General features: G+C 47.0%; 1 long non-coding RNA gene across 4 annotated transcripts in view; it reads right to left on the bottom strand.

Moving 5' to 3' along the window:
- LOC112663275 (uncharacterized) overlaps nucleotides 1-24005 on the bottom strand; it is a 44629-nt gene extending 20624 nt beyond the window's left edge. For 2 of the 4 annotated variants that reach the window (XR_007403423.1, XR_007403424.1), the window contains exon 1: nucleotides 4-22393. This is a non-coding gene — a long non-coding RNA (uncharacterized LOC112663275). The other 2 variants (XR_007403421.1, XR_007403420.1) reach the window with 2 other exon arrangements.
- Nucleotides 24006-24756: the final 751 nt, after the last annotated feature.

Below are 24756 nucleotides of genomic sequence, written 5' to 3'. Positions count from 1 at the left end.
TACCTCTTCAACTCAAACCCCTGCTCCTACTTCCAGACCCTGGTGGAATCATGCTTCCTCATGGAAAGAACTTCCACCCCACAACTGGAAAGAACACCTGCTCCTGTAAACTCCCATGATTATCTCATGGTTCTATCTGAAGAATCTGCATGCCTACTAGTCCCCCCTCCCCTCAAATTATCTGCTTCTTCAAGAGAAACCATGTCCTATTCTTTTCCTAAACCTGCTCATAATTTATCCCTGGGCCTGGACACACAGTAGTCACTCAATATATGTTTGATAAATGAGAAACAACAAAAGAACAAGCACACTGATGTGCTCTAGTCAAGCAACACAGAAATAGCAAAGGGCAAAGGCTTCTTTCCCTGGTGAACCTGGACCAGGTATTTCTCTGAACCAAGGACTCCTGGACCTTTCTGCAAACACAGGACAGGGCTGTGTTTATCCTGTTCTTTGATCTGGATCCCAAGCCTCTAGTTCCCAATGTACATGTCTCGCCCCAACAGGCCCCTCCCTATTGACCTGTAACCAGGTCGGCTTGAGATAAGTATGGGGCTTTACTCCATCAGCAGCTCCTCGGGAGAACAAGGAAATAGCCTCGAACTGTGGCATGGGATGGGAGTGAAGAATGTGGCCTTTGGTTCATCTGTTCCAATAGATAGGAGAGTTTTGTGCCTGTCAGGCCTGAGGCAGATGGGTAATAGAGAATATTAACCAACGCACCTTGAACAGAATCTAAGAGAATCTATCTCAACCAAAACTCAGATAGCTTTCGAGTTTGTTGAGTTGAGGTGTTGTTGGGGTTTTTTTTGGTGGGAGGGGGGCAATAATGGGTGCTTTTACAGCTTTTACAGACCTCCTCTCAAAGGAGTCTCCTTGGCTCCTTGCTAAAGGAAGAACAAGTCCCAAGAAAGCACTGGGTCCTTCAGGCACAAAAGGGAATGTGCAGATTTGTTACAGTTTTGTCCAGAGCTAGCCTTGTATGTGGGGTCTGGATTAGACTTTACCATCAGTTAGGTAGAAGCACTTCCCAGGCAGAAACGAATGGGAGGAAATAATTATCCAAAATACAGAGAGTTGTGTACTATGAGGTTCATTACAACATAATTTACCACGATTAAAAAAAAACGGTAAAAGTGTAGTAACTCTGATAAAAGTTGAATGATCAAATCAATTAGTGGCAACTCCTTAGCATAGATTATTATTGATAATATTTGGAGAATCTTTAATGGCACAGGGAAATACATATGCTATAAAGAAAAAAACTTGACATACTACCATATGTATAGTAGGTACAGGCTTAACTGTGTGAAGCACCAGATGGGGAAAAAGAAGCCAGATCAAAGTGCTGTGTTATCTCTGCACAGTGAGGCTCTGAGTTTATTCTCTTATGCACTTTTCTGTGAACGCTTTTCCAAGCTTCCTATAAGAATATATATTCCTTTTATAACATAGGAATCATAGAAAAAGGGAGCAAAGGAGAAAAGTAGGGAGGAGAGGGTCATTGTTAGAAGGGAAGAATGGGCAACAGGAAGTACAGTGCCAGGCCGAGGAAGAACAGACACCTTCATGGCCCCGCTCAGCTCAGGGGGTGGGGGACTGGAGACTGGACTACCTAGCTGGGAACAGGGACATGCTGGATCATAGGTGGGGGGTGAGAGACAGAAGCTAGGGCCTATGCTCAAGTCTTGAGGGGAGCTGAAGGGAGCAACAGGAGATTGGACCCCACTAGTGCAGCATGCCGCATGCTGGGACAGAATGCCATCCATCCCCGGGAGCCAGTGCCCAGCTGTGCAGAGCACATCTCTAAGAAGTCCTGGCTCTTCTCTCTCTCTCTCTCTCTCTCTCTCTCTCTCTCTCTCTCTCATGCACACACACACACACACACACACACACACTCATCTTGCAGCCCGGTGGTCTCATCTCAAGGTCCTCCCTCACAGGCAGCAAAAGGGGAGACTGGCTAGGCAGTTAAGACAGCTTGCTATCTGTAAACAGCCTCTGGTCCAGGAAGCTCCCAACCTCGCCACTCCCTCTCCCCTCTTCCTCCTCCTCTGCCTGTATCTCTATCCTCAGGTTGTTGGGTCTGGTTTCTTTTTTTTTCTTTTTTTTCCCAGTTCCCAGCAGGCCATTCCCAGTCTAGTGGATCTGCTATCTCTCAGCACCACCTGCTGCCCATTCTGGCTTCCACCAATGTCCCCTTTCAATTTCTTGAAGTCTCCGGGGCCCAGGCTTCTTATCACACTGTGTCCGTCCAGTGCCTGTCTTTGGAAAGCAGGAACTGAAGAGACAGAGGGTGTAGACTTTGCCCTTCTCTCCAGCCTCTTTCTATAAACCCCGAAAATGTTACAGCCAGAAGAGACCCCAGTAGACATCTAGGCCAGCCCCCTTGGCCTGCCCCCCCCCCAGTCCTGTTCCACCAAGACCCTGGGGCAGAGACAGCAACCATAGCCCTCCTCCTGCCCCCACAGGATCCAAACCAATCTCTGTATACAAGATCTAAAAAGTCCAGGGTGTGCTGGGAGGGCAGACAGGACCATCCACTCTGCACAGATAAGTCACAAGGATTGCCACAGAGGGTTATACCTGTCCTAGAGCCCAGGACAAGACTCAAGTTGTCAGCTTGACCCATAAGCCACCCCCCACCTCCCTGCAGACAGGTCTTCAACCCCGAGTCATCAGAGCCCACCTGAAGCTCTTATCCTCTCCCATTACTCCCCTTTGAAGCCCATCACCCCTCCCAAAGAACTAAGAAAGCTTAACTCAGACTCTAAGCTAACTCCTTAGCTGACTCTCTAAAGGACAGTTGCACTACAAATGTTTGAGGGTCCTAGAAAATCCTCAAACTCAAGATGATCGCAAGTGATATGACCAAACCTACTTTTAGGCAAGGTTACTGCTGCTTGCCTCTTATATCTTCCTGCTCAGCAGACCACCTAGAATCCCAGTAAAGGAGTAGGAATCCCAAGGAAGGAGACAGGTCTTAGAGAGGACAGGGGCTCAAGAGTGTCTTCCTAGTACTGCCTCTTCCATCTCTCCACCCCCACAAGGACGTCTAGCTCCTCCCCACCCTTCCTCTGCTTTGTCCTGAGGAGCATCGCCACTGATGGGACCTCAGTTTAAGTGGCCCAATGAACCTAACGAGAAGACTTGGTCATGTTTTCTTGGCTCTCCAGCCTGTGTGTGGCTGTAAGGAAGGGCAATCCTGGCATCACTGAGACAGGCTGTCGCTATAGTTAAACCCAGGTCCTACCATCCCTCACTGGCAACCCAGCAGTTCAACATTGATGACTGAGAAAAACAGGCCTACAGGACTCCAATGGATTGCTGGGAATTTGAAATACCTATCCTAGAAAAACAGGAGGGAGTTTGAAGTCCCTCCAGGCTTGAAGACAAGGTAAAAATCAGGAAGAGGAGGATAAAGAGAAGGAAGATGAGCAAGATGGAAAATAGGACTGGGCCATTCCCAGAGCGAGTTTGCCATTTGTCACGTCACATGTGATGGCACGATGGCCGTATCAGCCCGAGGCTCCCAAGGGAAGCTCCCTCTCCCCCCACCCTCAGGGAGGCAGCAGCATGGAAAACGGAAAGAGCTTTAGATCCAGATGGACCTGGGCTCCCATCCCAACTCCATTTCTTCCTAGCTGTGTGATCTTTTGCAAATTACTTCAGTTTTCTGAGCCTCATCAGTTTTGCATCTATCAAGAGGAGGGACGGACACCTCCAAGTGTTTTATGAAAGCCAAAAGAGAGAAAATGTAAGTCAAACCCTGAAATACTTCCTGGCCTGGCACAAATGTCCAATTCAAAGTAGTGGGTTCTCCTTAAATCACATAAAATACAGGATCTTCTCGGGCCATGGATCTGGCTTCCCTTTAATTAAAACAAAATGTTCCCAACAGACAAAGGGGTTATGAGGACAGTTAATTCACTCACTCATTCAGTAAGTCATTTCCTCAACCACTCTTCATTGAGTGCCCCCTATAGAGCATGCCGTGGAACAAAACAAGGTAGCTGCCCCCATTCTAACTGTGGAGGAGAGAAAACAAACCGGTGAATATACAAAACGCCAAGCAGGTATAAGTGCTATTAAAAATAAATAAAGCATGGTGTGCAGAGAAAGAATGGCTGTTTTACATAGAATGGTCAAAGCAGGCATCTCAGCATCTCTGACACATTCCACTGAGACACAGGCATCTGAAGAAGTGAAGCAGCCAGTTGTGTGATTATCTGGAAGAAGAGCATCCCATAGAGAAAACAGTGAGCACAAAGGCCTGGGGGCGGTAGCATGTCCAGGTGAGGGAAGCAGACACCAACTACTGATGGAATGAGTTAAGAAGGAGCACCCTTATCCATCAGAGAGGACAACCAGAGGTTCACGGAGACCAAGGCCTAGAGATTGACTTTCAAGAATGGGTAGTATTTTGACAGGTGCAGATGGGGGAAGGGGGTCTCCAGGCAGAGGGCTTCTCCTTGCCCTTGAGTTCATGAGAAAGGAAACCTGAAGCCCACAGAAGGGCTAAAGTCGCACCATCAGTTAGTGGTGAAGTCAGAACAAGAACCTGTCCTCTGGATTCCTGGTGAGGCTTTATAACCAGCCTTGTTCTTCTTATTCAGAATACATGCAAGTCAGCTCCCCAGGGAGGCTCGTTCCCCACCAGTCTGGGTAGCTCACAGAACCTAGCTTAAGCGAAGGGGACTGCCTAGGAATTCTGACCAGCCCTTGCTCCATCTTCATTGGGGTTTTCTGAGCATACTAGCTGCCAGACAGCCCGGCACTGTGTTGCGACTCTGGAGAAGTGCCACACACAGTGATTAATACCCTATCTCCTAGCAAGTAATTATAATTAATGCAGAATATCAAATCAGGAAATCAGGCATTATTAGGAGGAATTAGCTATTTATTTTCATTTTCTGCTCGGCTCCCCCTCCCTACCTCCCACATCTCCTGCTCCTTCTGGTTTCCCAGACCCAGGTGGAAGAGAGGAAGAACTCGCTCTCCAAGTGTGTGGTTAACACCTAGCTTCTAGGCCCTGAGTTAGGTAATAGGAAGGCATGGATCCCCCAGTTCCTGTGCTCAGGGAGCTTATAATCTAGCAGAAAGCACAAGGCTTAGGCAGTAGCAACGATGGGAGTTAACAGAAGCTACGGCAGCAGGCAGCCCCTAAGAAGGAGCTCAGAGCTCTGCCTGAGAGAGCCAAGCAAGGAAGGCTTCCAGAGGAGGTAGCATTTGAGCTGGGCGTGGAAGGAGGGGCAGCTGCTTTCAAGGTGAGCAAGCCGGAGAAAGGCATTCCAGAAGCAGCTCTAAGACACAAGAGAAAATGGCCAAAGAGCAAATAGTGGAAAGGGGGAAGGGCAGTGAGATGAACATATTCCTGGGAAGTCCCAGGAGATGAGCCCCAGCAAATGTCTGGGGATCAGGAAAGGTGAAGACAAGTCCAAGAGCATGAACTGTAGGGGGGAGTAAGGGTGGGATGTGCTGAGAAGCTCAGGTCTGAAGTGGCAGTGGGTAGAGCAGTGGTTCCTCCTGCTATATATACTCCTGCTCCTGGAGGCTCGAGGGCACCCACTAGGCTTCTGACCACAGGAGCAATGGTTGGAGATATTTAGCTTGAGGGCAAGAAGAAAAGCAGAATCAGAAATGAGGGAGGCTGTAAGCTCCAGGAGACCAGGGCTGGCAGACTGTGTGTGCACTCAATGGTTATTTGATGATGGATATTTGCTGGGATAAACAAATTCCAGTAGCAGTGTGGACAATGGATTGCAGCAGATGGACTAGGGCAGGGTGGGCCATTGAGGAAGCTATCGCAATATTTCTGCAGGCAGACAAGACAGAGGGGGGAAAACCCAAGCAGAGATCCCTGACCCTGGTTACAGGGAGGATGCCGGGATCATTCCTGGGGAGGAAAAGATTTGGGGAAGAATCTGGAAAAAAGGACCAGTAGAAAACCCCCACAAAACAAACTACAAAGCCCCCAAATATCCAGAGTCCTCATCCGCTGTTGCTTTGTCTCAGAAAAGTACAAATAGGAGAGTTGCTTCCCCAAGGGCCACCATAATAATCACCTTCCAAGGGAGAACGAAGTTTCTCGAACCCCCTAATCCCAATCATGACAGATTAAAGAAGCATAATCCAGCAGGCTGGTCTCAGGCACCTGGACTTGGGTGAAGAAGTATCTTGAGGATGAAGTGTCTGAGAAGCATGGAGGGTAGCAAGACAGCCTAAGGACTACAGTTGATGGGGCAGATGCCCCAGAAGCCTGCAGACATAACATCTAGGAGGTCTCCTCCAAAGTAGCTAGTGTGGGAGATTCTGATGTCTTGGCAGCCAAAACTCTCCGGGTCTGAACAGCCTCCTCCCGGCTTGGAGGGTCATCATGTTCTAGGGATTCAGGACTATGGACTCGGAAATATTCCCCACGGTGGAAGTCTAGCATCCTTTAAGAACTGATGCTAGACTTTGATTTTAAGGATTCTTGACCCTACCCCAGGATATCCAGGCTGAGACGCAGCCTTCAACATAAGGCCCTGGAGTCAGGGTTGTAGCTGCTCAAAAACCAGTCTTCCTCCAGTCTCAACAGCAATTTAGGCCAGTCCATTTGAGTGCAGCTTAACTGCTTTATCACTCCATTACTAAGCATCCAAGACCTTATTTCACAGCTAATGTAGCTCTAACCCTGCAAGGAAAGTATGATCCCCATTTTTCAAATGAAGAAGCAGGCTCAGAGAAGTGAAATGACTTTGGCCAGTGTCACATAGCAGCACAAAGGGCTCCAGCCCCAATTGGAGTGACTCTAAGGTCAGACACCAGATGCCTTTGTCTGAATGTCTACCTTAGTTGGGACGTTAAGGCACAGCGATGGTGCAAACTCTATTCTGGATGAGAAGTATAGTCGATTTTGAATTCACTGTATGGTACTGCTCCACCAAAAAGGAAAAAAGGAAATTAGCATTTCTTGAGTTACTCCCTCATGCCAAAACATTGTCCTAGCCTTTCTGTGTGCTTAGTTTTATGTTAGAGCTCTTCATTCTGAATGCCTCTGCCCAGCCTTTGAGTTCTGCCCAATTTTGGACCCAAGTCCATCCTCCCCGCACCTTCCCCTGCAGACTCTTAAAAGTCTGTTTTCTCAGATCGGCTCTGTTCCTTCAACCAGACCAATCTGGAGCTGTCCCTGAGAACCACCTCCCCACCTGCCACTCCCAGCTGCACCTCCAACTACAAAGAAAACAATGACTCCATCTGCTCCCACAGCAGCCTCTGTTCCAAGCCCAAGCTGAGCTACACAACGAACCCTGGCAGGACACTGATCTCCTTTCACACCAGTATTCCTACAAGAGATCCTGGTTTGTTCTCCCATCTACAGTTTTCTATTATGAATTAACCCTATTCGTTACCCTAGCAATGGAGAGGAAGACCATCACCCAGTGGCACAAGACAAAAGGAAATCACATATGCACAGACTCTCTCTCTCTCACACACACACACACACAAACACACACACACACACACACACACAAAAGAAATCTATAGATGGAGTGACCAAGAGAGGGAAGCCCAGAGGTTTCACTGGTCTAGAAGTCCCCCCAAATCCTCAGGAGCCCTTTCCCCAGGACCTGCTGAGCCAGTTAATTACACAATAACTTTTCCCATAGAAAACTGTCCCCCAGTCGAAAGCCCCAAGCAAGTCAGCCCCCTTAGAGAATGAATGACTTGGCTTGGCAACCAGAAAGAGGCACTATCTCCAAAATGCTGCTATGTAAAATGGGGCAGCCATTTAGGTCGACTGAGCCTTAAATTCCTCATACATACACTCAAAATAATAATCTCAGCCCGGCCTACCTTACAGGGTTATTTTGAGGATCCAGTGAGATCTTAGACACAAAAATGCTTTGCATGTTGGGAGAGGAAGATGGAGAGGAGGAAAGCGGCAGGATATATAAATCAATAGAGGTCATATTTGACCCCAGGCAAGACCATGTGGTGCCCCTCCAATCTTGCCAGGTAGTATTCATTCTGAAAATGTATAGGCTACTGACTGTGCCTGAGGGCAGAGGTGCCAGTGTAGGGGGAAGTGATATTCCAAATTGCATGCTTCGACACTGGTGAGGTTATATGCAAATAGGGCCAGCCCACCCATCAGTACTACCAGAAGAATAAGCGGTAGGCCTTGAAAATGCATGAGCTCTGAAGACAAATACTTAAGGTCTTATGCCACTTCCTTAGCTTTTTGACTTTGTAGAGCCTCTATTTTCTTGTATAGAAAATGGGGACAAGATACCTAATTTATAGAGTTATGGCAAATTTGTAAGGATTATGTTAGATAACGTATGTAAAGTGCTTGGCAGAAATGGTAGTTAATAATAATTCCCCCTTTGCTGCTGCCTCATCCCTAAAGGTGAGGGAGGAGGCAGCACTGAATGGCTATTAATGAGAAATCCACAATCCACCTTACAATAGGCAGCCAGTGGGCCCTCAACAAGCTCACTAAGCATGAAATTGAGCAAGAATATTTATGTGTCCAGTTGAATGCTAATGAGGCTCTAACTAGGAAAGAAAGGTCTCCCTTGTTGCTGTGGGGATGGCAGGTCAGAAAAACAGGTGGAGAGAGGAAGGATAGCAGGAAAGCTAATGCTCAGGCCCAAAAAGCCAATGCTTTCTGCCTGGCTATGTCCCTACAGGCAAGTTCTGTAAGCCCTCTGAACACTCCTTTCCAGCCCAGGATGAAATGCTCAAGAAACTCAGGCTCGGCCATTTCCAAAACTAGAAGCGTCACAATCTGGGATTTCCAGGTTCCAATGAAATTGGATTCCTGGAAATTCTCATTCCAATTCTCAGGAATGAAAATTGTTGACTCCAGTAATCCTAAAAGATGGTCACCATGATTCGGGGCGTTCACCTCAGTGGGACAGTTGGGGAGTAGCAGTCATAGCCTCAGGGATCTCAAGGCAGAACTTGACGAGGAGAGGAAGGGAGGAAGGATGAGAAGGGGGAACAGCCTGGAATAGATTGACAACACTTTTAGCAGATGGGGAAGCCCAGAGGAAAGAGGGACAGTAAAAGGAAAAAATCCAGTGGGAGTCAAAACTGAAAGGTAGCTGTTCCTGATTGCATGCATAAAGGCAGACCAGAAAAGAAGGGCAATAACATTTCTTAAGCACTTGCTTTATGCTGGGTGCTGTACTAGGTGCTTTACAGATATTATTTCATCTTAACTTCACACTGTCCTTGTCAGGGCCAGAACTTTTGTCACCATCTCACCATTTCACGGATGAGGATCAGGAGATTTGAGCCATTGCATTACTTGCTCCATTAACCTTTTTTTTCTCCATTAGCTTTTAAACAAGGCAACAACCCCAATTTTGCTATTCCAATACTCCAACACTTGGTAAAGAAGAATTGCACAGCTATGTGACCCAGCATGGAGACTTTTCCCCTTCTGTTTGATACTGGTTCTCTCTTCTTTAGCCCTTTGCTCTTATCCATGGGTTTCCCACTTCTTGTTTAAACAAAAAAAACAAAAACATGTTATCAAAATACTTAAATGCAAGAGTAGATATCACATAACCCTTTTTTGTTTTTATTTTTATTTACTTTTATTTATTTATTTATTCCTGAGAGAGAGAGAGAGAGAGGCAGAGACACATGCAGAGGGAGAAGCAGGCTCCATGCAGTGAGCCCGAGTGGGACTCAATCCTGGGTCTCCAGGGTCAGGCCCTGGGCTGAAGGTGGCACTAAACCGCTGAGCCACCAGGGCTGCCCATAACCCTTTTTTTAAAAACTATATAAACACATGTTTTACGTGTTTAAATGCCTAGGTTACAAAATTCAGTACGTTTCTCAAGAACCCTAAATTTTTCATCAGCTCCACCCTGAATTTTTGTTTGTGGAGACATAAGCTGGTGCCATTGTCTTGACCTTGACCTTCAAAAAAGCCACCCACCGCACCCTCCTCCAGGCTCCTTCTCTCTCAGTGGCAGCTATTCCCCACAACCCTTCTCTGACTTCAACCATTTAGTACCCCCTGCAGAGGCCGTTCAAGTCAGGCAGAGGGGAAGTTTTAATGTGCCCTTAAACCTTCAGATTTTCAGAACCCCTGAATTCTTTCCCCTTGAAGAGCAGGAGACAGTAACAAGCATGGGAGCAGTCTGGATATGACCCTCCAACCATGAAAGTTCACCTACCAGGCTGTCTCCATTTAGCTGTTTAGAGACAATCCTTCTCCTCACTTACTAGTCTTTGCCTATGCCAGGCAGGGCCACCCCCCTCCACAATCTCCACACCCCCAAACATTGTCCCTTGCACAGGACCAAGCTTAACTAAATGCCACCTTGTCCAAAATGTCTTCTTGGATCTTCCCACTGCCTCAATCCCAAATCTGAAGAAACTGTTTTCCCTGAATTACTGTGGCATTAGCAGAGCCTATTAGCACTTTTGCCCTACAGTATGGACATTGTCTGTCCTTTCTCCCAGACTGCAAACTCTTTAAGGGCAAGACCTAAGTCTATCCTGGAAGAACGTCAGATGTGCTCTCCAGGTTCAGTCTTTTTTTTTTTTTTTTTTTTAAGATTTTTTTTTTAATCTGACAGAGAGCGAGAGAGCACAAGCAAGGGGAGCGGCAGAGGGAGGAGAGGCAGGCTCCCCACTGAGCAGATAGCCCAATGCAGGGCTCTATCCCAGGACCCCTGGGCTCATGCCCTGAGCCGAAGGCAGATGCTTAACTGAGTGAGCCACCCCAGTGTCCCTCTAGGCTCAGTCTTAACAAGGCAGCCTTGTATCTTTTACAGATTTCCCATATTCAGCGTTGAGCATCCCCCTAAGAAGGATTCTTCTCTGAGAGTAAACCTCATGAGGACAAGGACCATTGTGTTTTATTCACAGACATCTCCAGCCACTGGCAGAGAGTCTTCTTCAGAGAGGCTCTCAGTAAGTATGTTTCATAAATGATGTCTCCAGATCAGGATTTCCTAAAATGATTCATCACCCTCAACCTGTGTCAGGGCTAATCTTCTAGGATCTCATACTCCCATCCCCATGACTAGCAGCAGATTTCTGATAAGATGCTTTTTTCAGGGTGCCTTGGCAGCTTGGTTTAGCATCTGCCTTCAGTTCAGGTCATGATCTCAGGGTCCTGGGATCAAGCCCTGCATCAGGCTCCCTACTCAGTGGGGAGTCTGCTTCTCCCTCTCCCTCTGCCCCTCCCTTCTGCTCATGTTTCTCTCCCTCCCTCCCTCTCTAATATTTTTTTTAAAAAAAGACTTTTCGCTGATTAGAATAACCAGCCCCTTTTAATCTGCTATGCAACCAGAAGCAACGTTATCTGCAATGCCAGTCTACTTCTCTGATAGCCTGTTACTACCAGGAATCCTATCAGGGAACACAACATTGGGGAGAGCAAGAGTTTTTTAGAATTATTTTATTAACGGTCCTAGAGCTCTTATGTGAGATAACATCATGTGAAAACATTGCTAAGGTATAAAGCGTACTTAATAAATCTTTTTTCTTCTTATAGAACATACAAAACACAGTTTAAACAAAGTTTTCCGTAGATATTTAAGTTCTTTCCCATCCGTGCAAATGCAGGCAGGTCTGGGTACAGAGGCCCGCCTGGAAAGGTAAGGATACAGATAAGGACACACGTGAATGAAGTGACATGCATGAGTGAGGAAGACTCCATAGCCGATGGGAAAAATTTAGGTTCTCAAAGAACTTTGAGCTGAAGTGAGGCAGTTTGAATGAAGTCGGGAACCACCCCCAAGAGCCACAGTGACATAAACTGCCTAATAAATCCCAGTCAGTATCATTCATTATGCTATTAGCACATTTTAAGCCCTATGATCTTTACAGCAACACTGATGACATTGATCTGAATATCTTTCCACACATTTTTCACCCCTATCAAACCAGACCCAGGCACAACAAAACTAAGGATGCCTAATTTTTAGCTTTTCTGTATCCTTAGACTGTTATGATATGGTTAACATGTAAAAATAATTAAAGGCATCGGAGTAAGAAGTAAAACCCCAGGGAGGCTATTAACAACTTAGCATGTTCAGCTCATGAGTGAGGGTCAGTTCATCCTTATCATTTAAATGAGTATGAATTAATTCTCCCCCCATACCCCGAAAAGTAGAGATGGTGGTCTCCTTGATGGAGACTTTGTTACTGAGAAAATGTCGATGTCTCATGACCTTGAGTTGTGAAAGAAGATAAGGGGACCTCTACAAAGGCATTGTTTGCATAGGCATTGCCAAAGCATTCAATGGTCAGTCATCCAACGCTCCACATTCAGTGAATTCATCCAGCTATTGACTGAGCACTTACTAGGTGCCAGATGCGGAGATACAATGGAATATTTGAAAGACCATGTTCCTGCTTTCATGGAGCCTGTTCATCAGTGGGAAGGTGGACAGTAATCAAGGAAATAAATAATTTCAGATAGTGATGTGTGCTATGAAAACAAGGTGGAAGGCCTGACTCCTACAGCAGAGGCAGTATTAAGTAGAGGACACAGGGAAAGTTTCTCTGAAAATGCAAACATTTGAAACTAACCTTAATGTTGAGAAAACTCAGGTCAAAGATCAGAGGAAAGAATGTTCCAGACAGAAGCAACAGCTAGGCAAGATTCTGAGAACAATACATTTGGAGTATTTAGAGACTAGAATGCATGGAGCAGAGTGTGCAGACAGATGGGTGACGCCAAAGAGGTAAGCTGGGATGAGTCAACTCTGCATCTTGTAGGCAATGGCAAAGAGGTTGGATTTTATTCCAGGCTCAAAGGACAACCAGAGAAGGGTTTTAAGCAAGGCAGAATTGGATTTACATTTGCAAACGATCACTCAGCTGTTATGTATAGTGTAAATATAGAAGCAAGAGCAAAAGCAGCGAGGAGGCTATTCTGATCAATCATCTAGGCTGGCCATGATGGTGGCCTTGCCTGAGGGTAGTAATAGTGGAGCTGATGAAGAAGCAGACAATCTGGGAATGTATTTGGGAAGAAGCATGAACTTCCTTGATAATGACTTGGGTGTGGAAGTGTAAAGAAAGTAGACAAATCAAGCCCAGTTTTAGGGCTCTGAAGAAACATAGGTCCCATTATTACTACAGAGGACATCCAGTAGGAACATTTCAAGGGTGGAATTCGAAAGGAAAATCAAGGGTTTTGTTCTAGCAATGACATATATGAAATTCCTGCTAGATACTCAAGCAGTCTAAAATTCAGTCTGGACTTTATGAGATATAAACTTGGGGAGTCATTGACATATAATCTAAAATCATAAGTCTGGTTGAGGTTAGAAGAGTATAGAAAGGAAAAAAAAAAAATAACCCAGGACCTAGCCTCAGCCCATAGTGGTCACTGAGAAGTGGCTAGTGGGCCAGAAAGAAAACAGAAGAGGGTAGTGCCAACGAAGGCAAAAAGGAGGAGGTGCCAACTCATGTTTAATGACCATCCAGCCCTCCACACCATCAGTGCTGAAAGTCCTGGGCCAGGCACTGGGATCATAGTGATAGACAAGACATGGCAAGGAACTCTAGTGGACTCAGGGTGTCGTGACGCCCAGAGAATGGGAAATTTAAATTTCATTTCTTGGCAGTACAGCTTCTGATCCAACTATGGAAACACCAGAAAAAAAACCAGAACACAGACCAATTGAAAAAGAAAGTTAAAGCTACAAGACAATAGTTGGAATCCTTCTGTTTTCTGTGAAAATCAGCAAATCTTTAAACATAGGCTGTGACACAACCTAAGAGTTATTGAACTTGTATTCTATTCAACTTTTAAGAGGCTTTAGTCTTGCAAGTAAGACTTACAAGACTGTCAGCTGCCCAATGGCATTTAGTGTCCCCAGCAAAACACTCTGGATGTTGATGGTAGAGAAAGAAGGGGATCGCACCTGATATTTCCCTATTATCCCTCAACACGAGTGTGCAGGGTAAATCCTGTCAATAATGACATGAACAACTCTGAAGACAAATGGTAGTACCAAAGAAGGAATCCTTGAGGCTCCCTGGGCTTAGATTCAGGTGGTCACTACTGAACATTAATAATAGTAGTGGGGTGGGGTGGAATTTGTGCAGTTGGTTGTCTTTATATATATATATATATATAAAGATTTATTCATTCATGAGAGACACAGAGAGAGAGAGAGAGAGAGAGGCAGAGATACAGGCAGAGGGAGAAACAGGCTCCATTCCATGCAGGGGGCCCAATATGGGACTCAATCCTGGGTCTCCAGGATCACACCCTGGGCCAAAGGCAGCGCTAAACCGCTGAGCCACCTGGGCTGCCCCTGCCCCACACTTATGAGGGACATTGATGACCAAGAGCAAATCCAGAGAAGGATGAGCAGGACTTAAAAATATATTCTAGGAAGAACTGTAGGGAGGCTGGGGGAGGGGAGAGAATAAAGTAGCCAATAAGGTTTATAATAAACAGTGGGGACATTTGCTTGCTTTCTTCATCTATTTATGTGAACATGAGATTTTGGACTTTCACAGGGTACTGAACCACTGAACCAAAACCAGTGGGTCCTCGTTCTAAGCAAAGCAGATTTCAGTTCAGTACAAATAACTGTTAAAATAATTGCAATTGTCATGCAACAAAATAAACTACCCTGTGAAGCTGAGAGTTCTCCATCACAAGACTTTGAAATACAGGTTGAATGACTGTTAACACCTGCCAAGAAGCACACCAGTCCCCCATCTCAATTCAGAGACCAAGGGACCAGCTTTGTAACAAGTCTATTAAGAACCACCCAGTGGTGTAACTAAGTCAAATTGCTGGTGGTCCTGCTCTGCCCTGGGAACCTGGGTTCTTGCATCTGGGCCTTTGACACTCTTTCTGATAAACAGGTCATTTCCACAAACACTAGTGTCAATAGCTAAAGCCACTTTTTCTTGGTGGTCCTCAAGAGCAAGCTGGTATCTTGGTTTTCATTCTGTCCACTATATTTCTTAAGCTGGAATCTTATCTGTGAACCTCAGTGTCTATAAGTAGGTTTCCAAGACCACTCTCAAGGGTAAGGCTGTCCAAACCTCCAAGGTATCAAATCAAACAGCTGCCGGCCTGCATGAATGCCTGTTATCCACTGCCAAGAGACTTGATACCAGGCCTGGCCATCAATTTTAGGGCGACTAACGAAACTTCCTATCGTTAGCTCCTGATGAATTGGACTTCAAGTCACCCACTATACAAAAAATAAACAGTCCTAGCCCCACCCCCCAAAAAAAAACCCAATCTAGCAAGGAAATCATCATCTTAGCACACTGTTCATGCCATGAATAGAGGCATATGAATGAAAAATTAGAATACACAGTACTACCGAAATAGAAGTCATCAAAAATTCCTTCCTGATGTGGCAGTAGAGAAGGCTCTCAGGACAGACTTCAGAGGATATGGCTCTTGAGCTAGTTTTGAAGGAGGAGTCAAATTTTGCCACTTGGAAAATGTGAAGGAGAGGAAGGTACTGCATTCCCTGCTGACAAAAGAGCTTGAAACACAGCCGGAGGCATAAAACTCCCCGACATACTCAGGAAGTTGGGACTAAGTAGTCCACAGTGATTAGAGCAACAGTGGCTGTGGCTGGCGTCTCTAGCAGCTGCCCAGCCTCCAGGAGCCCATTTTGTCCCAGGTACAAAGCCGTTCAAGTTGGCCCACCCTGTCAGAAAGAAGAGCAACACAGTGGAGAAGTTAAATGGCTCAAGACTCCTCAGCACCAGTGGTGGCCAGTCTGCCCCTAGAAATGCATCTGAGGAACAGGGTTTGTTCTGAGATTATATTCTTTTCCATTTTTGTGGAGTTAAAAGAGCCTTTTTAAAAAGCCTTTTGCAAAATGACTTATAATAGATCATGTTTAGATTTTTAATATTCTGACCTAAGAAATTGTTAGTCCCCCAAATTATAGAGGGGAAATTTTGCTATTTGTGAATCCAAGCCCAGGAACCACCAAGAGTGAAAGCCTTTGAGGTACTTTCCAACACCTACGTTTCCAAGAACCGGGACCTGCATTCCAGACTCCCAGTCCCCTCCTTCATGGGTCAGATGCAGGGTTTCCTGGCCAAGTTCAGGAAACCTTCTGAACTGAGTTCAACCTTCTTCTGCCTGAGTTCAACCTCCTCCCACCAATCCGCGGCACATCCCAGATGACAGATTGCTGTGGAGTAACTTGGAGGCTGTTGGGTCCCTGCTGAACTCAAGAGGCCTCTTCATGACACTTACAACATGTAACAAATCAGCTCAGAGCAAAGAGGTCAATCAGAAGAGATTTTACAGATGGCGAATCTCATCTGCTGCCAGGAGTGCTAGTTTTCCTTCATTTAGGTTCTAACTCTCCTCTGTTGCGCCCCTAACTTTAACACTCTTCCCAGGCCCACCACTACACCCACCTCAATTCTCCCCCAACCCTGGGAAGTCCTCTCCCTCTCCCTTCCAAGTGCAATGGAACGGTAGTCTCTAACTATGCTGTATTCTCTAGCGAGGGGTCAGGAATCCTACTTGCCAGAACTACAACTTAAAGACTCAAGACTTAAGGACTTTCTGAGGAAGAAGTACACATGGGTTCCAAAGCAACACAGCCCTTGCACTAGGCTACCTCGGCTATACCCTTCACTTTTCTTCTTTCTTCTGCCTCCTTTCCCTTTCCCTTTTCAATACCTATCCTATCCCTATTCTACATAGTGGTAATTTGGGATATATTCTGCTTCTCTCCTTTAAATCTCCACAAATTCAGACCATCTTATACTCTACCCTCTACCTCTGTGGTCCTTGTTCCGCAGTAGGACCTAACTTTGTGTATTTACCCACATGGTAATTCAACAAACGATTTATTTCAATTCAATAAATACCTATTTATTGAGCTCTTGCAATATGCTGGACATTCAGGATACAGAGATAAAAAGAGTCTGCTCTCTGCTCTCAGGGAGGCAGGCAAGGGAAGAAGCAGTCTTCTGCTTGGCTCTGACTCAAATTCTCTCCATTCTCCACCTCTCTCCCTGTGCATAAAGCTGAGTCCCCATGGGTAATTGACAGGATGAGGAATAGATTTTCACCAAGATGGTGCCTTCTGCAAGCTTAGAAAGTTTAGCAGAAGGGGATTTATATGGTTCTAGTTGTTTTTCCCCCTTCCCACCTTTTAAAAGCTCTGAAGACATGGTAAATATAACTTTGGATCAGCAGAATCCTTTTGATTGGCAGCTGGTATAGGAGGGGTAACTTGGAGGACTTGACAGTTCAGTAGATATAGTCTTTTCTGGGTTTCTGCTTTTCAGTCATCATCTGGTTTTCTCTGTGTCCCTCCTTCAGCTCACCTGATTTCTTCCCCTTCAAGATAGAAAAGCTCCAAAACACACAGGCCTCTGCCGCCACTCAGCTGTAAGAGCAAGCTTGAGAAAGCAGGAGGAGCCACCCTGACCGTGTCATGCTTCAGGTGGAGACCCTGGTTCTGAATCTACACCTTTCAGAAGAGACTTTTCCCATTCATTAGAAACTTCCCACGTAGCATCTCTGGAGGAGGGACCCAGGCCCACTCATGTCACGCAATCTTCATAATGTCCTCACCCATGACCTCACTTAACTAAGCCAAGGACCTACCATTTCCTAGTACGTTCACCCGAGATTCTGACCTGCCCAAGGTCAGTATTTGCCATTCTTCCTCCAGCCCTCTCTGGCATATTTTTTCACCAATGTAGTCAGGAGATACAAACTCAGGTCAAATTAGAAGCTTCATACCCCAAAGCTCTCCTCTCCCAATAAAAGCCACCTCTGCCCTTTGCTGTCATCTGCATTTGTTTTGCTAAATTAAACCTACCATTCTTCCAACACCACACTGATCTAAAGAGAGGGCTAAAGAGAGAAAAGCAGAGCTGGGATAGCAAAGAGACCAGGAAGGAGTGAGTATCTCTTAGAACTAAGAAAAGGGACCAGGCACACTATACCTGAGCACCTGTCATGGGCAACTCCCTTGTGATTGTGTCCACCATGTCCCCAGACACTGCAGCCCGACGTTCCCATTGGGATTAAGGCACAGTGGAGAAAACTCAAATCAAGAATGAGTTCTAAGTGGCATGGGAGGAATCTAGCGCTCCCCCTCCCTCTGCTCATCTCCCAACCCTTGTCCTCCCCGCTCTGAACCAACGTCCTCCCCTACACCCATAGTCTGACTAGGGCTGACTCAGAAGGGTACTATGATTCCCTTACTTCCTCTCTCCTCACTCAACTCCTAAGCCAGCCCTCCCCACACACACTCAAGCGCTTTGCCCTTCACATCCTTCTCTTCTGGGCTATCCACAAAAAGCACTGTCTTTGTTACATTAGACCCGAGGAAGAGAGACAAAGGAGGCAGCTGGTGGGAGAGCTCTACCTCCATCCACTACATGCCCCATTGCCCCTTCCACGTCCCCCCAACAGACTGGAAATCACGAGTAATGAATCCTGACCAAGTTCAGGTCTGTTTCTGTGAAAGTGAAGGCCTCTGAGCTGGAAAGATTTACCCGAGATGCACAGTGTAAATAAACAGTTCTTCCTGAAACCCGTGACACTCTGGGAAGGCTCTAACCTGTGCTCTGCCAATTAGCTGAACTATTGTTGGTGGAACACAAAAATGTGGTGGGTACTTTTTTCTAGACTGTCTGCCTCTCTCTTTACCTATGTTAACTTCATGCTGTGCTTCTGTCTCTCTCCTCTGGTCTCACTGTTTTTCTTTCCCTACTCTTTATCTCCCATCTGGCATTTTCCCCCCTCATGAGAGCCGGGATTGCAGTAGGCAATAGTAGCTGGGATTGCGGATGGCAGTAGGGATTCAGAAGAGCTTTACCAAATCCCTGAACCTCTGGAGTCCATGCATGGTGTGGCCCATGGGAGGTGCAGCAAAGAGATGATCCCTAGCATTTCCTACCATTGCGTTGCTCCACCTCATCCACTTCCCTGTTATCCAAACGGAGACCAGTCACAGCACTCAAGAGCCGCCTCCACCCTGGCCAGAGGCCTTCTCCGGTGGGCCCTTCCAACACTCTCTTAACAAACTCTAGGAGCCTATCAGGCCCATTGCGGCAGCCAACCAGCCACAGGCACGTTCGACTCCAGCCTGCTGAAGGCACCATGATCCTGCCCTTCCTGCTGCCTTACTGTTATCTAGTCTGTTGACATTATCATTGGTTCCATTTACAATTCTAGACTAGAAACCTTCTTCTATCATCCGTCAGTGAAGCTGTCCCTTTCCTCACCAATTCCCTTGCTGGCCACTTGACCTCACCTCGCCCAATAATGGAGAAGCCAGGGTATGGAAGGGAGGAACTGGAAACTCTGGAGTCTAGAGAAATCGAGAAGATGAGAAGCAGAAAGCACCCACTTCCTCAAGCATGTCAAGGGAACAAAGACGCTAGTCCCTCTTGCTTGCTCGTCCTCCCTAAAAAGGTACCTTGTATCTAGAAATGTGATAGAGTTCTTCAGTAAATTACCCCAAACTGCAATCATGACTGTCATGGTATAGTGACTTGACAAGAAACTGTCTTGGCCTAGAAGTTTCTGTCCCACAGTGCTGTAACTGGGGGACCCGTGGCCTGTCACTGGGGCCCAGGACACACTCAAGCTACTTCAAGAGATATGCCGTTCTCTGGAGAGCTTTCTCCTCTCCCCGGCCAGAAGGTTCCTTGGAAGCCCATTTGCTCACACCAACTGAGACCCTTTTGCTGAAGACTCCTCCAGCCAACTGATCCTCATGAGTCACCTCAGTCAGAGTATCTTAGTTACCTTGGAGACACTCAGAACTTGTGCTCTGCTACCCACATTCTGCACTCACTGCCCTGGAAGGATGATGCCCTGAGGCGCTGGCCACACGCCCATAAGCCTTCCAACATCCAGGAAGACTCCTGAACAGACCACTAGACTTCAGTTCTTGCTGAAGGCAGCCCCTGCCCTGCCCACACTCTTCTCTTCCCCCCGCTGCTTGCCTACCATTTTAGCTGTTCTTTCATTTGTATATACTATTAACAAATACTGTATGCTTTTAGATTAAATATGGAGTATGTTCATGTTTTCTTTGAGATTTAGTTTGTGTTATTAGACTCCAAACCCATCTTCCTTGGGAAGAAATGACCATTCTTTTCCTTTGAGAAAAAATTCCTTCAACTGTACTTGTATTTTCAGTATTAATTTTGGAAAACTGTGGAGACTGAGAGGCTGGGAATGCGTGTTGGGGGGCGAGGGGGCCTAGCAGTCTTCAAAAAGGGAACAAAAGATGGACATGTGAACTTTGGACAGCATTTGCCTTTTCTTTGCTAATGACCGGACATCTGAGCTCTCTGCCCACCACAGTGACAAGTCGAACTCTCCTCCCCACCCCCAAAACAGCCCCTCCACAGGTTAGAATGGAAGAATCACAGGGCTCTGCACCCCAACTAGCTGACAAAAAGAAGTCTAAGCTAAAGCACGAGACCCTGAAAAGCAGAGAAGCCATCTAGAGGATGAAGGAGACTGGAAGTAAAAAAACTAAAAAGATGAGCTTTCCGGGGCAGAATGGGAAAGGCTGGCCCCACCCAAGAAGGGCAAAGAAGACGCTACAGTGGGGGAGATAGATAAGCCCCAGAGTCTGGAAAGAATCCATTTCCCACAAAAACCAAACTGAGAACAGGTTTGGAATCCAATAGAGCCAAACAGCTAATAGCAAAGTGTAGGATCACGGCGGGTTACAAACCAGTCAAAAAGATCTCTTGGCTTCCATCTTTCACATTTTCTTAGTTGAACTGGTTGTTTTACTTTATATTTCCCTGATAAAGTTCCTTTGAAAAAGCCCAGTCCTTTCATAGGCTGCTATGGTGAAAGAAAGAGCTCTACTCACTCCCGTGGCAACAATAACACGGCAGCCAAATTGGCATCATAGGGAGTCCCGCACCCCCTTCTCCTGCCTGGCCTGCACTTCTCAGAAGAGGGGCTTTGAAGGAGGAAAGGAGAGCTGGACAGAGAAGGACAATAGTAAGAAAGTGAACCCCGAGGATGGGGAGTTTTTATTTCCTTTGAGACTTAAACCACATTACATGGTATTCCTCCCGTCTTCAAACAGGAAAACAATTTTCCTGGCTGCTAAAAGCATCCAGTACCCATCTCCGTGTCTGTGGCCTCTGGACAGACTCGATTTCTCGATTTTTTTTAGCACAACCACCCAAAGAAAAGAGTGGAAGGACCCTGAGACAGCTCTTTGCCCTTACCCTGTTTGCATTCCCAGCTGCTTTTGATCACCTCTTATCCAACCTGTCCACCCCCAACACTCCCCTCCTCTCCCAACCAGATTATTTCAGCTGATTTAGGGGATAAGGACTCGCAACCCCTTCCCGCTCCTTACTCTGCATTTTAGCCCCCATTGTGTCTTTCTCCATAGTTGCCCATGTGGAGGGGAAAGGGGGCAGTTGGCATGATTTGTTCCCCAGAAATGCTCTTCATTGCCAGGAAGCTAGTACCAGCCACTGTCTCTGAATCACTTCAACTCCTCATTAAGTGGAGGAGCCATTATATTTAGCAAGTAGAGGCATCCACTGCAAATTTCGCTCAGGGAGTATTATGGTCGGAGCACAGGGCTCTAAATTCTTGATTGAGGAGGTAAATATCCCTTGAGAACGAGCATAATCACTATGATGAAAAGCAGCCGCAGAGATGCAGAGGCTCTGTTACTGTTTCAGTGTATCTGTCTTTCCATCTCTATGTATGGTATTATCGTGGCTCGGGCTCCCTCTAGCCCTGTCTCCCCTGTTCTTTCCTCCCTGCCCTCCCTCTCTGCTCCTCATTTTACTGTAAGACACAGGATGATAGGCAGAGGCTGAGAAGGATAGGAAATCAGGTCTCCTGGACAGGCCAGCGGCAGGTCGCAACCTGGGGAAGGGAGGGGATTTGTGTGTCTGCCTGCCCTTCTCCCACAGACTGTGTTTCTCCCTTCAGAAGTTCTGCCTACTTGACATTCCTTCTCAGCTCCTCACACCCCCCTCGTGCCCATCAGACCTGACTGCTCCTTCTGGTAGCAGGAGGAAAGGCCTTGGTTATAAGATACGTGAGATCAGGGATGCTGAGCTCCCAGCCAGCCAAGCAGCCCCCTTCCTCCTGAGCATTTGCCACATTTGGGAACACACCAGGCCACTGCCCAGGGAAGGCATTCGCCCCCCATCCCCACACAGAAAACCCCATTTCCTTTATGGACATACTTCCCACACATTGAGAGGGGTTAGCTGACAGTAGTACTATAGAGGATGAAGGTCATTTTCTGGAAACCTGGGCCCATTCTAAACATCCTTGGTGTTGCATTAGCATCATCTAAGGAAAAGGAGCCAAGAGAAGCCTCCTTTGATGACCCAAAGAAGAATCAGCCCGACTGGATTCCATCCCTCTCGGGATTCTCTAGCACATTCGTTTGCCTGTCTCACCTCTGTTTATGTCCTCTTCTTTACCCCTGATCCATTCATGACCCTTTCTGCCTATCTGGTTTCCCTCGGAGGGGAGGGGTGAGTACTCTCCCCCACCACCAGTGGCCGGCTTCCAGGCCATTTATTAGTAGCTGTGTTGTGTCCTCCTTGCCCCGGCCCTGCTTCCAGCCTAGCCTCCTGCCTGGGTCCCAACTCAGTTCATCAGAGGCATTTCTAGTCACTGACAGCGGGCAAACCTCCCAAGATCAGCAGTGACCACGCTTGACCAAGGGCCATCACCTCCACGGCTCCACGCCCAGGCTAACTGGCCCTCTCACAATGGGTGCTAGACCACTGCGACAGTGCCCCAACTGTGATGCCACTATCTTGTCACATCCCAGCATGATAAACACCGCTGCTCCAAAGCAGCTCATTTTGCCCTTTCTCCCACTGCTTGTTTCGACCCTTGGTCCATGGAGGTGAAAGGTAAAAAAGCAGCTTCCAGAAGCTGACTTTCCTAGATTTGGCTCTTACAAGTACCCCATTGCCTAGCTCATTTGCCCGGATTTGAACCCCATGATAAGATCATTGGGAGCTGCCTATGCACCCCAGTAAGATTCCGAAGGGTTTCTATAAAATGAGTATAAGTTAGCATAACTGTATATGTAATGCTTCCTGGAATCTGGGAAGACTCTGAGAACTCTAAATTTTCTTTGAAACTTAGTAGAGTCATTTCAGTGGAAGTAGAGATAGAAAAGACTGTGAAGACTAACTAGGCAGCTAAGTTAGCTCTTTTCAGGGCTACCTCACTTAGCTCTCCCAGTCCTGGCTCAGGACCTATTGCCACTGGTCTCCATTTTGCCTCAGTCCCTTCCATCCTCATCTTTGTCTTCTTTTGTCTAGCCCCTCACATGGCCTCCTGTATCTCTCTGGCCTTCTAGGTCCCCCTGAGACCCTTTTTTCTCCCCAGACATTAGGGACCAGAGCCCCTCCACTTGTGTAAGTCATCCAGGTGGCTTTGTGCACCAGTTGTGGGCCACCCGGTTGCCCAACCTTGGGCACACTAAGGGTAATTTGGGGACTCAGGAGCATTCTTCACTCTTCTTTCAACATCACCTCCTCTTGGCTAGCTCAGCACTGCCCATGATGCACCCCCCAGCAAATGCCGCTGATTCAGTGACTCACTAAAGGGGAACATGGAAACTTGTGAAGATAGGGAAAGCAAAGCCAAGGGAAATGGAATATAGGATGTGGGCAGTTTCCTTTTCTTTGTTCAGAACCTTTAGGAATGGTACTATGTACTCTCCAGAGTATTCAGGAGCCTCCATTGATACACCCTTCCTGTCAAATGGAAAGTGGTTTTCTTGTCTCAGGACCTCCTGGGGGAGCCTTGCCCTCTCAGGCCTCAAAGGCCACTGGTCCCTGAGAAAGTCAACACTTCTGCCAATGATTGATGGGAACTTCCAATGGAGTCTTGAATCTCACCACCATTCATCCCCTTTGCCCAGGAGACGACAAGGTGGGCTGCTCCCCTCTCGGCCCCACCCCAGCAACCATGACAGCTGTAATGCATGAGATGACATAGTTCACCCAGTGCCTGCCCACACCACTTCCCATTCTCCTCCTCAGCTACACCACCGCTCCCCGCCCCACCCCCCCCCAACCTCACATCCACCTGGCCTTAGCTACAATCAATTTGGGAAGGACAGTGGCTCCTCAGTCCTACATCCCATCCTTTGGGCTCCCAGCTCCAGCACTCACCAACACCCTTACTCTTTAGTTCAATCCTCCCTCCCCATTCCCCAGCGGAGGGGTAGCTTCTGTGATTCTCAAAATTACAGGGGAGACAGAGAAAACAGCTGGAATAATGGCCTGTTGTCCTGGCTTCTCTTTATCTGCACTCAGTACCTAGTCCACGTGAACCACCAGACTCAAGCAGCCCCTCGCCCACCCCTCCAAGAGGAGCAGTAATAATAGCTAGCACTTACTGAGTGACAACTATACGGCAAGCACGCATTTGCCTGGCTTTTCTGGGACACCAGCTCTAAGTCCCCGTGACAGATTCTCTTTCCTTTGCCATCCTTCCCATCTCTTTTAACTCCCTGTCTCTCTCAGGTCTCTCCACCTCTGGCTCCCTCCTTCTAAAAAGCTATGTGGTGATCCACCGCCATTCTTCCAGAGGCCACGTCTCCTGTGGTCATGCCCTCGGAGGTGGGGGCCCTCCAGCTCTGCGCTCCAACCATCCCTTAGGAAGCACTGCACAACTCAGGCCTCCCTTCTACCATCCAAGCCAGCTCTTACTTGAGAGGCCTTTGCAGAGAGACCAATTTCCACGTGCAAGAGCACTGCAAACACTGCCTCGCCTGCCTGCCAGCC

The sequence above is a fragment of the Canis lupus genome, chromosome 18, assembly GCF_003254725.2.
Source record: "Canis lupus dingo isolate Sandy chromosome 18, ASM325472v2, whole genome shotgun sequence".
In the NCBI taxonomy this organism is placed as follows: Eukaryota; Metazoa; Chordata; class Mammalia; order Carnivora; family Canidae; genus Canis; species Canis lupus.
This window is presented reverse-complemented; position numbering and strand designations above follow the sequence as displayed.